The sequence below is a fragment of the Mixophyes fleayi genome, chromosome 6 (assembly GCF_038048845.1).
Source record: "Mixophyes fleayi isolate aMixFle1 chromosome 6, aMixFle1.hap1, whole genome shotgun sequence".
Taxonomy (NCBI): domain Eukaryota; kingdom Metazoa; phylum Chordata; class Amphibia; order Anura; family Limnodynastidae; genus Mixophyes; species Mixophyes fleayi.
In genome coordinates, this window is record NC_134407.1 from 156,843,366 (window position 1) to 156,859,997 (window position 16,632).

The 16,632-nt window shown below is 41.6% G+C and overlaps 1 protein-coding gene across 2 annotated transcripts in view; it reads left to right on the forward strand.

The window, feature by feature from the left end:
* ASIC2 (acid sensing ion channel subunit 2) overlaps positions 1–16,632 on the forward strand; it is a 648,661-nt gene that overhangs the window by 331,897 nt on the left and 300,132 nt on the right. The window lies entirely within an intron of this gene.

Genomic DNA, 16,632 nt, shown 5'->3' on the forward strand with positions numbered 1-16,632 from the left:
AGCAAGACACCTGACACTAGCTGGCTTGATAAACTGTGAAGCATTTCTTTTCTTCACCTCTGGCTTCCAGCACCTTTCTGCTTTATTGTCAGATTTGTTTGTTACATTGTGCAACACTTGTTTAACACGTCTGCTGATATGTCATTACAGATAGGTGTCTTTGTTTGATTAAATGCATTGTTTTAACTTTTTACTGAGATGAAAAGTAATGTGTAGCACTTTTGAAGGATAGAGGGTTGCCCATGTGGCTCCTGGTTGGATCAGGTTGCCTGTCACTAATTTGGAAGATTCTGCTACATCTTACAGTGCATATTGTAACTAGGGATGCTCAGGCTCGGTTCCACAAAAACCAAACCCACCAGAACCTTGCATATCCGAATACCAAGCCGAGCCGGCTCGGTACTTTCGCGCGCCTTCGGAATTCAAAACGAGGCAAAATGTCATGCTTACATCATCGAATCTTGCGAGTTTTGGATTTTATAAGTACCACCCTCCATGGCGATCCAGCGCCATTTCACAGAGAGACACAGAAGGGGTAGCACGGTTCTTGGCAGTCTCTAGTGCAGTTGGGCAGCGCCATAGCTAGAAAAGAAAGAGGAGTGGTAGCAGTGTTCTTTAAAGTCTCCAGTGACATTCTACTGAGTTATAGCTCACACAAACAGGACAGATCCATTGCTAATTGTCATTGCTGAAATAGAAATAATAGGGCTGGCAGTGATCTTCAAAATTTGCAGTCACATTTTACTGTGTTATCAAAATTGATTCACAGCAGTATACAGAAGACCAGGAGCACCAAGCAGCTGCTGGCACCAGTCATGATGATAATAATCCCTCTACGTCATCTGCGGAAGTCTATGTTAAAGTGCATAGTGTTTTCAAATCAGGGAAACAAAAATGTAAAATAACACCTTTTACCTAGGTAAAGAAAAAAAAAACGTAATCCAGGCAAAGTTATCTGCAGAAAAAAATAAAATTGCCAACATGCCATTCTACACACACAGTGGCAAGGAAAGAATGAGGCCTTCGCCTTTCTCTATGAGTGCTAGTTCTGCAACTGTCACTGTAGAATCTTTGTAAGGTCAGTCATGACCAAGGAAGACCTTGTCATTCTGACTCCAAAAGTGGTGTCCAAATACTTCTACGTGTAAAACAGTAAGGCATTAGAGGAAAATGTATGTCCATATTCAGAAATGACACAAATCCCTGAAGAGTGTCTATCCACGAGTGCTATGTGTAAGCCTGACCTTTCTGATAGTGTGCCCATAATGAAGGCACCTTTCAGCATTTCTGTAGATGTGTGCATGAGCAGCCCAAGTGTAGTCGATGATACACAAATTGAGGATGCCACTCTGGAATTGCAACAGGATGAGGGGGATATTTGTGTAGCTGACGAGGGCGTTAATGAGGATGTTGATGACAATGATGTTGCTTGTGTAAGTCCTGCACAAGTGAAAGCAGTTCTTGCACGTAATAAGAAGGAGGCTATTGTCATGCCTGGGTATAAGACCAAAAAATCCACCTCTTATGTGTGGAATTATTTCTACCCAAATCCTGACAACAGTTGTCTAGCCATTTTGTAGCATTTGTAAAGCCATAGTCAGTAGAGCTAGGGACCTTAACCATCTAGGAAACTCATCCATGTTACGCCTTTTGAAACGAGTTTATGACAAGCTTTTGGGAAGATCGGAAACCTATGCTAAAAAAATAACAACAAGCAGTCCAGCATTAGCTAGGTGTTACAACTCTTCCTGTGTTTTGTATCTAGCAGCAGTACCTTATACCACCAGAGGTGCTGCTGTTCTGTTCCTAAACTCTTCAGCATGCCTGAAGGAGTTAATCTTCTTGCCTGAGGCCTAATTAGAACTGCACCTGTCACACTGCTTTAAATACCTGCCTCAAGCTGTGCTCTGTGCAGTTCATCCTGTTTGTTCCTGGCTACTGCTAACCTGCTCCTGTGTTATTTGATATATACCTGCTGGACTGAACTTCTGTGTATGACCCCTGCCTGTACCTTGGACCTTGCCTGCTTGCCTGAGACCCCGAATCATTGGCCTGTACCTTGGACCTTGCCTGCTTGCCTGAGACCCCGAATCATTTGCCTGTACCTTGGACCACGTTGTTTTGCCTGTTGCCCTGACCTTTTGGCCTGACTTCTGGACCTTGATTATTTGCTTGTGTCAGTTACTTTGCCTGGACTCTGTTTGCTTCCTGGACAGACTTTTGCATCCTGGAACTGGGTAACTCACCATTCTTATCCCTGCATTCAAACTACATTAGCATTCTGTGCAACCTGTTATTTCTGTGTACCTTCCTGCCACACCTGTTCATGTTTATGTTGGGAGTATACCTGTTTATGAAAAACTGCATGTTCATTGAACTGAACCCTTGCTTATATATTTTCCTGGAATAAAGACATTTGTATTATACTTCCGTGGCTGCTTGCTGAGTTTACTAGGAATCGTAACACTAGGTCCCTTCTCTTAGCTAGATCCTGACTCCTGCAATCTACATCTACAACACCTTCCTCATCAATATCCTCAGTAGCGATCGGAGTTTGTCCTGCATCCAGGTTGCTAGGGCTAGATGACTCCTCCACTATTCTGGATTCCTCTGAAGAATTCTTGTGCTTTAGTCCCACTGCTGCTGCTGCCGGGGGGTGTATCTTCATCCCAGAAGCAGACCAGGAAGAAGACTACTAGTAGTTTACAACAATTGATTTTTAAACAATTCTTTGCAAGAGGAAGCAAGTATGAAAGCTGTCGCCCAGTCGCAAAGCGGATCTCATCCAGTGGGTAACGTTTTAACTTAAGTACGGTCTCCTCAACTGCATCTGTATATTGCTTTAAATCTCTCTTCAATGCAGCGTATTCCAATATGACAGATTCCATGCTGCCCACATGTTCCGTGTCACAGTCTGTCTGAAGCAGATCTAATGCCACTCCAGTTGTAATATCCATAAGTGTCTACATAAGTTGTGTGGCAATGTTTCCTAGATGTACTATGAACTGCCGTGTGTTTGTGTCGTTGCTCTGTCACTTAGCATCCAGCCAGGTCGCTGCAGTCTTTGTCCGAAAGTGTATGAAAATAATATTTTGACCTGTGAGGTGGTCAAAATTAACTGCAAATGTATTTAAATTAGTGTTATTGAAGTTAATAAAAATGAAGGAACATAGAAAGAGCAAAATTATGTAATTTCAGCATATTTTAGCAATGTTGCTAAAAAATACAGATCAAAATCCAAAACCAAAACATGCGAGGGCGGTTTTGCCAAAATCAAAACACAAAGTTACTCCAGATCCAAAACCAAAACCAGAACACATGGGTCAGTGAACATCTCTAATAATATCATACACATCCATATTGAAAATGCCGGTGTTTGTGATGTAAACCCTGAAATCAAGATAAATCATGTCAAAGCTTTTTGCATGTTTAATATGACCTTGAAACCAACACAATTTAATTGAAAAACAAATAGCCTTTTTGTATTACATGTTCTGGCATTCATACATGACAGTCATCACTATCAATTGCCACTTTCACTTGCCCTGTAGCTGGTACAAGTGATACAGCAAGAAATCACCTACCTGAGAGATGCCCAGAGCTTGAATTGGATGAATATGCATGCCCTCGACCTTGACATGCCCTTTCTGTGCTTTGCCTTACCTCCCCCGTTCCGCCCTTCAAATCAAAGGCAGGCGTAAGTGTGATTTGTATTCACAGCTGAATTGCATGCACTTACATTCACTGGTGCAAAGTCAGTTTCTGAGCATGTGCGGAGAAATTTCATGCAAAATACGTCAGGCAATGGGACTTGTGTTCCTAAGTGAATCAAGCCCTTAATCTTCTATATTCTGCAAATGGGTGAATGAGAAAAGCAATAGATTAAAGCGACCCTGAGGACATCATGGTAATTTAAATAAAAAAGACTGGCATATGTGTCAGTAGCAACATCAGGGCTTTCATGCATAACAATGTCAGTAGTGTAGTAAGAATGATCTGCTACCCAAATAACATCCAGTCCATAGTCTGGAAACAGACCCTTTATGAAAAGAAATAACAGGCTGACTTCATTTTAGCAGAGTAAAGTCTTTAGCCAGTCAAGGGCTAGAGAACATAAACACTGTATCCTATATGATAGAAGAAACAACACCAGTCTGATAAGTCCAGTTGTTTCATACTGATGGGAGGACCAAGATATGAAGGAAACCATGTGAAGCCATCGATCCATACTGCCAGATGCCAGTGTTGCAAGTCGGTGGCGTAATGGTGGGTGGAGTGTTTTTGTGGTAGACATTGGAGTGTTTTTGTGAAGCCCTTGATATGAAGAACAGATCCCTAAAATCACATAAAATATCTGAACATTGTTGATTATCAGGCCTATCTTTTCATGCCAGCAGGACAAATAGCCTTTTTAATTATGATAATACTCCATGCCAGAAGAATAGGAATTGTCCAATCAAGTGTATAAATCAATCAGTACTCAAACACGATGATAATAAAAATAGAATTCTTATTTATTTATTATATTTTTTCAATTAATTTATACAGACTTGAACGCAGTTAGATTTACCAGGACTGGAGACACATGATATAGCTTCACAAATTAACATTTCACCATCATCTCAAATTCCACTTATTGGTGTTATAATTATAATCTTAGATTCTTAAATCAATTAAACTGATTTTTATCTCATTATCATCTTAATCTTCAATATGAACTTGATTCCAAAATAATCATACTATATCTCTAAGTAATAAAACAATTTACCTGCATTGAAATAACAAAAACATTAAAACCAAAAATATGATTCCTGAGGTGGACTTAATAAGCTATCTTGTATATAATTAAAGAAATGATTGTAAAGAGTGCACGCAAAATGTATCCAGTGTGCAGATCATAAAATTGCTATAGTGCATCTAAAAATATGCTTAATGTGGCATTAACTTCCACAATTGTTCCATCTGGCAGTGAATGATTCAGCCCAATAATGTACTTGTTGTCTCTGTTCCCAGATGATGAGTTCAGGCTCTTCTGGGGGCTAATGGGGAATCACCTGGCTATTGGGTAGATGCAACTAATAAGGCGGACAACTGGTGTATAGATCTTTGTGGTAATTTCCTCCAATAGCTCCAATACGAGAGAGATTTCAACAGATGTCTAATAACATTATCCCTATATATTTTTATATGGTTTAGGGAATAACTGTTTTCTGTGCTCAGTGTATATCAGCCACAGGGGCTAGGAGTTCACCTGCTCCTTATGCCTACACTATTCAGGTAATGTAAACTCCTTTCAGTCACACTACTACATATACAATCTATGGGGCATATTCAATCCTTTAGAAGTCCAGCGGCGTTAAAACTAGTACAGTTAATACGGTAAAATCCAGCGAGTAAATTACCATACTAGCTGTTTTTTCCACGCACGATTACCGTAATAACGATAATCGTGCACGGACCACGGGATTTTTGACGTTTCCGCCGACAATTGAATACACCCCTATAAACACTATCTGCAGTACATAAATATTATTGTGACAAGATCTAGGGCCTGATTCATTAAGGATCTTAACTTAAGAAACTTCTTATTTAAGTCTCCTGGACAAAACCATGTTACAAAGCAAGGGGTGCAAATTAGTATTCTGTTTTGCACATAAGTTAAATACTTACTGTTTTTTCATGTAGCACACAAATACTTGATAGCTTATTTGTACACTGAAATTTAAAGTTGATATTCGTGTGCTACATGAAAAAACAGTAAGTATTTAACTTATGTGCAAAACAGAATACTAATTTGCACCCCTTGCATTGTAACATGGTTTTGTCCAGGAGACTGAAATAAGAAGTTTCTTAAGTTAAGATCCCTTAATGAATCAGGCCCCTTGTCATTTACATAACTAACAGATAACCATTGGTCTCCTGTAGCAGGCCCCCCCTTCTCTCTCACACACACACAGTATAGCAGCCCCCCCTTCTCACACACACACTCACATTATAGCAGGCCCCCCTTCTCTCTCACACACACAGTATAGCAGCCCCCCCCCCTTCTCTCTCACACACACACACTTACCTGTTTACAGGAGCTGCTGGAGATTCCTTTGTCTGCTCACATGGAATGGCACCTGTCACATGATGCACGTCCCATGTGACATCTAGCACTACGGTGATTGGAGGAGAGAGGGAGGGATGGATCTATAGATCCGCGGCCACAGTAGAGAAGACAAGCAAAAATTCAGAAGCAAAAAGCAAGAAATAGTACTGGTATTTGCAATTTACATTACTTAACAGAACCTGTAACTGCCCCACATATAATACAATTTTGATATTGTAGAATAGGTAATTAATGTTAAGGGAAGTATTTAAAACCCAACTGAATTGTATTATGAACTAATTATCAGGTCTATCCTATCTTGTTACTTCACTAGACTTCTTTTCCTCATTTAAAATTGATCATTTTGACAATTTTTTCATCATTATGCTCTAGCCACATCCTAAATTAATACACTTCTTTTATTTTTCACACTTTGAGATTTTACTTGCTAGTAGATTCCTAAAAAACATGACAGACTCCATGTCAATTGGTCAAGTCATAGTGAGGGTGGAAGTGCCCTGTGCTCACCTAAAGGATGTTGCATGTGAATTGGAGCCAGTAACAAACTGTCTGTAACAATTGTGTTCACAAAAAAGGAGAAAACCGCACTAGGTAGTCCATTATTATTATTATTATTATTATTAATTTTTATTTATAGGGCGCCACTAGGTATCCGTAGCGCCGTACAGGGACAGACAGAAACACGATACAGGGCGAGACAGCACAGTACAGTTAACAGAAAGCACAGTAACTCAGAAGCTCAATGAACAGCTAGATTAGAGGTGAGAGCCCCCAGCGGGGTAGAGATAGGGGCCGGAGGACCTCACGGAGCAGACAAGGAGCTGGAGAGCAGAGTTAAGGTGGTGGAGAACAGAAGGAGAGGAGGCCCTGCTCGGAGGAGCGTACAATCTAAGGGGAGGGTAGGATGGACAGAGACACAATGGTAGGAGGAGGGAATGGGGAGAGCGGAGGCAGAGACGGAGAGGGGGGGAGAGGAGAATGAAAAGGTGGGAAGAAGGAGGGGGACAGGAGAGGGAGGGGGGTTGGGGGAGACTGGGAGGAGGTCACTGGGTGGGGGAGTGAAGGGCTTTAAGGAAGAGGTGGGTTTTTAGGGCCCGTTTGAAGCTGGACAAGTTGGGGGAAGTTCTGATGGAGCGGGGGAGCTGGTTCCAGTGGAGAGGGGCAGCGCGGGAGAAGTCTTGGATGCGAGCAGGGGAGGAGGTAACCAGGGGGGAAGAGAGGCGACGGTCGTTAGCCGAACGTAGAGGGCGGGATGGAGCGTGAATGGAGATAAGGTTGGAGATGTAGGGAGCAGTGGAGTTGGAGAGGGCCTTGAAAGTAAGAGTGAGGAGCTTGAACACGATTAAACTTCCTCTCAAGTATACATGCCAATTTGGCTTGGATGGTAATGAATATACATCCCAAGGAAGGGTGCACCCAATCACTGATATTTTTAAACCAAATGGTGAGTTAGAGAAAAAAAGAGAATGATCATAAAGGGCACTCTAATGGATAATGTATACTGAATAATTGTATTTTATTAAATTCTGTTAAATATATCTTTATTAAATAAATTCCTTGTAAAAACTTTCTAGTAGCGAAATATTAAAAAATGCATATACTGGAAATCCAAAGTGAAATGGAAAATAACTGATAAAATAGACAATATTAATTGTCTAGCCGCGATACTACTCAGAAATGATGCTTAGCACTATCTAATTAGCCATGGACATGTGCCATAAATATCTGGTCCTGTCACATATAAAATAAACACCCTTCAGAATAATAGTGTACCATATTCTAATTACACCACTTGTTACAATGTATTTCTTCCATCTTTAGTGGTATAATAGGTGAAATAAGCTTCTCTCCCTGTAAACTGAAAAAACAGTGCTAGCTGTTCACTATAAACTCTATAGAAGCAGCATAGAATAATACTGTTATACACCTTTATAAATGTGGACTAACATAAGTGTATATTATCAATCAATATCAAGTATTTGCCCTCCAGATTGGTATGTAATTTGCCCACATAGTTGCTAAATACTCTGAATGATGGTATACGTGGGAAACTGGTTTTCCTTCCTGCTAATAGAGCAGCGCTAGTCAGAACATATCAAATATCTGAGAGGAGCAGCGTGAATTGATTGTCTAATACTAATGCCCTACCTAATCTAGTGGTGTATGAAGCTCTCTATTAATTTTGATAAAGAGGGGGATAAATTTCAGAAACACAAGCAGTAGACGCGGCGTCCGCCTGACGCGCGTTTCGCTATTAGCTTTGACTAGACAAGCCTAGTCATTTGACTAGGCTTGACGCCTTGTATTGTCTATTTTATCAGTTATTTTCCATTTCACTTTGGATTTCCAGTATATGCATTTTTTAATATTTCGCTACTAGAAAGTTTTTACAAGGAATTTATTTAATAAAGATATATTTAACAGAATTTAATAGAATACAATTATTCAGTATACATTATCCATTAGTGTGCCCCTTATGATCATTCTCTTTTTTTCTTTCTCTCACCTGTTGGTTTAAAAACAATTGTGTTCAGTTGACTATTGCATGGCTTGTGTAACAAGCTTACGAGAGCGGTAAAAAGGCATGGCATTGGGGTACCAGATGTGTGGAGCAATTTAACAAACCAGTAGCTTCCTATAACTATAAGAGATATGAGCTTTGCTTTTATAGATCAGATTAGGCAAGGCAGACTATTTTTACAATTGTTATTGTCTGCAGTGATAGTGTTAATAAGTTGTCCAATATATGCTGCTACTCAGTGGTTCCCAAACTTTTTCAGTTCGCGGCACCCTTAGAGTCTCCAAATTTTTTCAAGGCACCCCTCCAAAATAATTACTGAGCAGTCCTGTTTTAGAAGTAGTTGGGTCAAAAAATTGTAATAAGTATTTAGGTCATGACAGAAATACTTATTTAGTTGTATGCAAAAATGCCCCTCTGCATCCAGGCACACTGCCCCCTCTGCATCCAGGCACACTGCCCCCTCTGCATCCAGGCACACTGCCCACTCTGCATCCAGGCACACTGCCCCCTCTGCATCCAGGCACACTGCCCCCTCTGCATCCAGACACTCTGCCCCCTCTGCATCCAGGCACACTGCCCCCTCTGCATCCAGGCACACTGCCCCCTCTGCATCCAGGCACACTGCCCACTCTGCATCCAGGCACACTGCCCACTCTGCATCCAGGCACACTGCCCCCTCTGCATCCAGGCACACTGCCCCCTCTGCATCCAGACACTCTGCCCCCTCTGCATCCAGGCACACTGCCCCCTCTGCATCCAGACACTCTGCCCCCTCTGCATCCAGACACTCTGCCCCCTCTGCATCCAGGCACACTGCCCCCTCTGCATCCAGGCACACTGCCCTCTCTCACGTTGCCCCCTCTGCCCTCTCTCTTACGCTGTTCCCCTCCTCTGCCCTCTCTCACGCTGTCCCCCACCTCTGCCCTCTCTCACGCTGTCCCCCTCCTCTCTCACGCTGTCCCCCTCCACTCTCACGCTGTCCCCCTCCACTCTCACGCTGTCCCCCCCCTAACGCTGTCCCCCTCCTCTCTCACGCTGTCCCCCTCCTCTGCCCTCTGTCCCCCTCCTCTGCCATCATTCTGTCCCCCTCCTCTGCCATCATTCTGTCCCCCTCCTCTGCCATCATTCTGTCCCCCTCCTCTGCCATCATTCTGTCCCCCTCCTCTGCCATTATTCTGTCCCTCTCTTCTGCCATCATTCTGTCCCCCACCTCTGCTACGATCCCTCTCACACTCTTCCCCGCGCCAGGCGCCAGCCACAGAAAGAAGAAAGAAAACAGGAACTTACCAATCTGCCGGGCGCCGGGACCCAGCAGCCTTTTCTCTCCCGCAGCTGTCACTGACGTCGATATTCAGTGACAGCTGCGGAAGATAGGAGGCTGCTGGGTCCCAGCACCCGGCGGATTGGTAAGTTCCTGTTTTCTTTCTTTTTTCTAGGTCTGGCCCGCGGCACCCCAGTGACAATGCCGCGGCACCCCTGGGAGCCGCGGCGCACAGTTTGGGAACCGCCGCTGCTACTTCTCAAAGAAAATTGTTGTCAGGCAAACAAAAAATCATAACCAGAGAAAAACAAGCCCGCGCTCGGTATATCCCACATTATATATGGTACCAGCTGCTTGGCAATAAGCCCGCGCTCGGTATAACCCATATTGTATGTGGTACCAGCTGCGTGGCAATATAGATGCCCATATATGTATATAAAACAGAAAGAAAGTTGTCAGCGCTTATCCTTTAAACTGCATATCTGTGTGGGTCTAGCAAAATGAAAACATGAGGTATTAGTTCATATTTTTATCAAAAGACTTAAGCCTGCATCCCCCGTCAAGGGTACCTCATTATATGCAGGTCCTATACTGACCTATATGCTTTAAATACTATTAAAATGCAGTTAAAATCAGATGCACTCATCTCCCAGGTTTAGGGGTTTAACAAAAAATCATATTCTATGAGTCCCTTAATACAAATAAACCCTTTTACAACGTTAAATACAAATAGAGGTAAGTATCACAATTATAGGGTATGATTTTTTTAATCATTCATTTATTTCTTTTTGTGATTCAAACTGTGGCAGTGGAGCTTTAAAGAAAGTATAATATAAAAGTCATCTGCCCTCCCTGACGCATGTGTGGTGCCTTGGCCATATATAATTGTGCATGGTGATCTAGTTGTGAGTAATGTAGCAATGTGTAAACTCACAGCGGCACTTGACTTGTTTCTGCAACATCCTGACCTACTTTTTCTTTAATGCAGGGGTAGAGTTATAGTTTCTGGCAGGTGCCAAGACCAATATTGGTTCCAGAACAGTGTAGTGAGCTGTGCCAGTAAAATACCTATTGAGTGTGATTAAAATAAATACCACACATGCAGAGCACCTACCCGCACCAAATTAGCTGATCTCATTCTAATGCCATGTGGCTTTGAGCCTGACACATACTCATGTTTTTATATCTAAGACATAGAGCAGTGTGTATGTATGACATTAAATGAGCCTATGTATGCCAGTGTAACCCTGCATGAGTGGAACAGTGTGTGGTGTATTGTATAAGCGCATGACATTGATGTCCAAAGCCGTCTCCTAGGAATCAATGTAGTCCGTCAAATTGACAATACACTAGTTACAGGTAGTCCACGTCAAACAATTAGTTATTGACGATATTTATGTGTATGATGCACGTGTGCTACAGAATGTCCTCTTGGTGAAATAGAATTTGTCTTTTTTGAATATGGCAAGAACGCTAATCTAGGACGTTAATACCCATGAATGCATAGTAGTGCCCAATGTAAAAAGGGTCCTTCTCCTCATCAAGCCCTGCCCCTATATATGTGGATGTACTACATTATTTAAACAGAGCGTGGTTTCTACTGATTCTGATACCATTTTGATTCCTGGCACTAGAACTGACTCCCAGGCTGTCACTGACAGGCAAATATGACAGTCTCGGATCCAAGGGCCCTGTTGTGGTCGCCACCTCCTTGATAGAGATAGTTATGCCACTATTTTATGTTGTCTACCAAAAATATTGTTTTCTACACACCATTGTTTGTGCTTTCTTGGTTGAAAGTAGACAGTCTCATAATGCAATTGTTTGTTTGTTTGCTTGTAAAATCCACACCTGAACAATACATAACACAAAATCGGGATTAGATTGGGACTAATTACCCAAATATCTTACATTTCCAGAGAAGGATTTAATAATAATGGGACATAGACATTTTTATTTCTAATCTACTTTGGTGATTAATTAGCAGAGACAGGAGTGTAAATAAGGACACGCTGCTAGTATACTGCCAGTAACATCTCTTTGGTGTTTTATCTGCTAAATGGGACTTTGAGAATGTTTGAATGAGAAGACATTTGTGCGCACAGCTGTGTGTTTAGGGTCTAGCAGTTTCTTGCAGAATAGAGCCGTGAATAAATTACACCATGGGGTAGATTTTCTAAACCTTCTTAAAAGGAAATGAAGAAGTGTTGCTCGTAGCAACCAATCAGATTCTCGATATAGAAATTAATTCAACGCTTGAACCTATATATGTGTCAAAATGAGTGGTTCATAGGTAATATAAACATCAAGTTTATCAAGGCAAAAAATATTAAAATATAAAACAATTCACAATTCACAGTTAAAGCACACAATTGTTACTGGAGTGGGATTGACCAGACCAGAAATGAAAAAGAAATGTCCAACAAATATGTCACATATAGCGACAACAGTGAGTGGAGGTAAAGTTCTATTGGATATTGCAGACAAAAGTCTATACTTGCGATTATAAAGTCCAAGGTAGGATCACATCTACAGGGAAAGGGTGATACCTGTCCAGATGTAGAAGGTCTCCGAGAATGTCCCCGACTGAAAGGGGTAGAATGTCCGTTTGTGCAGCACAGACAGTCCGGATGTTCGCGAAAAGAGAGTGGCAATCTAAAGCAGTGTTGACGGCATGCGTTCCGGCCTGGAACACACGCGTGTGGACCGGAAGTTCAGTACCGGAAGTGGTTCTGATTGGCCAACGTGGTTCGTCACCTAGGTGACTTTTTCAAGGCTTGTGTATTCTAGCTATCATTTTTTAGAATGTACTAGATAAATGTTATCTAAAATCTGATTGGTTGCAAAAGACAATACCTTCACTTTTCATTTATATAAAGTTAAGTAAATCTAGACCTATGTCTGGTTCTGTGTGGCAGCATTATGATTTTTGTAGTAAAAAGTAAGCATAGTTTGGAATACCCACCAAGATTGTGCCGGAGAAATAAAAAAGGGGTGTGGTCACACGACGAATGGGAGATCTTGGTGCAGAGTACAGGGGATAATATTGAGATATATCAGGTATGATGCCAAATATTTGGTGTTGCTATGCTAAAAGGTGTGGTTTGATCACATAATGGTGTGGTTTGATCACAGGATGAATCAATTACCAGAGTTGGACATCTAGGGATCTATTTATCAAGGCCCTTCCAATAAAAATATCTCAGCAATAGAAAATCTTTTGTCATGCAGTTTATTATAAAAATGTCCACGGGGCAGTTGAGCAACACTCATCTCCCTGCCCAAACTGTCTGGCAGTGGTAAGAGAAGTCTTAACGCTTACCAAACCAGTGGCAGGTGCTTCAGCGCATGTGTGAACCAGCAAAATAAAAAATGTAAAATATGGTTAAAAAATAAATTACCCCATTACCGTGGTTTGACAAAAAATTTGCTTTACAACACATAAAAGTTAATACTTAGCATGAAAATATATGTGCAGTAAGGCAAAACATGCAGCCATTTGCATGCCCATAATACATCTTACAGCTTCCACCGAAAACCAGAGGGTATAATAAGTGTTTTATTTGGGTGGCAGTGCAGATTTAAATAGATAAACCAAATGCTGCAATATTGCATTAACAATATATTAGCTGTTTTAGTTATTAAGTGCTCTGTCCTAACATGTGCACTGCATAATAACACAAGATTGCTATTGGTTGCCAAAAAAAGGCATTAGAGTCAAGGGCTCTTCTTGCTCTGGTAGGGTAAAGCTGTATTATTTACAAATGTCTTATTTAATGGATTTTTCTGGAGTGACCAATCAGATCCCTAAGAGTTAAATTGAAAGCTCATTATTTTCTATCATAACCCTCTGATAACATTGACTAATGACACCAAAGCATCAAAGGAAATTAGCTCTGTGTGAATCTGAATGAGGCAGCAGCTCAGTGTACAAGAACAGAAAATTCCTTTACCTGGGAGCTGTGCTTGACACTAATATGTCTGAAGTCTTAAACAAACAATTTCACTGTTACTTTGAAGTCTGCTGTTGCTTTATAGACATGCTACAGGCAGCTCCTCCCACTGTTACAAATATGCCCCCCCCCCCGATATTCTGAATAACACTTATTACTTTACTACTTTATTCTTTCCTAAGCTTCTGTATAACTCAATGCCTAACTTCAACATTTAAATGGGGTAATGGGAACAGTGAGAGCATAGAGCTATGGAGCAGCAATGAAAGGGGTGTGTGGTCATGTCATATTGGGGCCATATAGCTCTGAAGTTGGCCACATCCCAGGGAGTGTTCCTAGTGGTTCTGTATTACTAGACTGCTCCAAACCGCACTACCCTTTCCCAAAATGAACCTGTATTGTCGTCTGCACCTCCAAACAGTCCAGCCAGCCATGACAAAAGCTCTCATTGCTTGGCTACCTAGACAGTCTCCTAAAATGTCTCTGCGTAATTTATTTTAATCTATATAACCTCTTCCCATCAGGGTTGGTGGTAGGATACTATTCAGTCCTGTATCACCTATCCTGTAGTTAATTTGCCAACATTATACATGATAACTTTTATATATGTTTACTGCCCCCTCCGGTGTTATGCTGGCTTTCTCCCCACCCTTCCCCCTCCCCCATGACTGCATGCGGAGGTCACCTGGAGGACAAATTGTTACTGAGGTCCGGGCCCCATATGGGAAGTAGTCAGCAAAGACATAGGCAGCTGCGTGTCCAAAGACGGCAGGGCAAATTGGTGATGGAGGTAAGGAGGTCCCCTGGTGTGCCTGGGAGCAATAAGACCCTACACAGGGTTGCGCTACTTAAAGCAGTATTTCAGCAGTGAGAGTGGATGAGTGTACACTGGAGAGTGCCAGAGGCTATGGCTGAGAGTACAGAGTGAGAGCGCTAGAGCCCAAGCAAGTGAAGAGTCACCACACCGAGGAGGATGTCTCTTCACTTGAGGGCAACACAGAGAAGTTGTCAGGGCTGTATGCATTGGAGAATATACTTTGGATGTGGGAGATGTTTTTCTAGCCAGCATCCAAGTAAGTGCTCTGAGGAATAAATGGGTGAGACCAAGCTGAGTTCTGGAGTATATGGAGTCTGCATGTGTTGGCAGCAGGAACATCAGGCTAAAGTGTGCCTTCAGAAAGGGATCAGGGAAAGTGAAGTGAAGTAGTTGTGAAACCACTTTGTCCAAGACAGCCTGAGTGCCTGGTATGTACTGTGATATTTATGCTAGGCAGCTGAAATGCTTACTTTAATAGTATGTTTAGTACTGTGCAGCAGGTGACAGAGATGCATATTTTGTAACCATATTCATATTGTTTACTTAAGAAATGTGCTGAAGGAAACAAGCTAAAATAACTCCCCTCAAGATGGATGACCAAAATATCCGGCACCACCCTCCTAACAATCTCCCACAACAACCGTGCTCTAAAACCCGCTCACCTACCAAGGAAATCACCACAGGCTTAGGAAACAAGGAAATGTCTGCCAGTGCCCGACGCAAATCTGCCCAGTGAACAAAGGAGTTGAGGGGCCTCTGATTAGCTGTAAATCACAAGAAAAATCCCGATGGCAATCACAATAAAATGCACTGACTGAGAAATTGAAACAGCTGGGCAAAGGAGGCAGCAGAAAAAAACAAAGAACGGAAGGCAAAGAAAAACAATGCGTGGCAGGAAATGGCAAAGTAAGAAGACCCTAGAAACAAAACACAAAAAGGAAAGAAAAAAAGACATAGATGAAAGAACAGAGTTAGGATTCAAAACAAGGGCTTCTGCTTCTGTGGACTGCTGCTCTGCTGACTGCACTATTCTGGGTGCTGTACAGCTCCTTGCCTCCACTCTGTGTTGTAGCTCAGTTTCACTGATCTCCTGATGTTCCAGCATGTTATGGCTCCTTTCCTTGACTACATAAAAGGCTGGCCTGTTCCTGTCTTCCTTGCCACATTATTGTGCTGCTGCCAGTAATCTAGTTCCTTGTGCTGCATTCTGCATTCAGTTATCAACTACAAAAATAAGTCCCGAAAAGGCAGATCTAAGAAAGGGCCACACATTTGCCACTGCCCACCATCTCCGCTAGCACCTCCAGAAATGCAAACGCAAATTTTAGCTAAAAAAAGATCACACCTGCTAAGTACTAGTGCGGCAGTTGGATAGCTATCCCTGTAAGCAGATAAACAGGTGGGCTATTCCCTTGGGTGTTGGTTTAAAAATATAAATAATAGTATTATATCAATGTTACCAACCAGATAAAGAGCCGCTGTCCTTGGAGGTGTATGCTACCTCACATATTATATATGAAAACATATAGAGAGAAATATGTGGACTGCGCTAAATCCTTGTATTAAAACTTCAACAGTTTGATAAAAAAAATGTGTCAAAACTCCTTTCAAGTATTAATATACACATTTATTCTTAGTAGACTAGATACATTTTAAAGGTATAAATGTCAGAATATATACAGAAAAATACTCAGAGATATGTAGTAATAGTTGAATCTGTATAGTATACTACATATTATATAAACACTAAGATCTCAATATATTCAGTATACAGACACTCTTAATTGTAAGTATCTATTCAAAATCTTCAAAGAAAGGATATTACTGTAAATAATGTCTTAAGAATTGCGTCTCCAAATTACCGATTATACGGCTTTGATTTTAAATGGAAACAAAAAGATCAGTCTCACCCTCTAGATACGTCCTCTCTAATCTTGGTGACCAAAAGCAATGTAGGTATACTCTTAT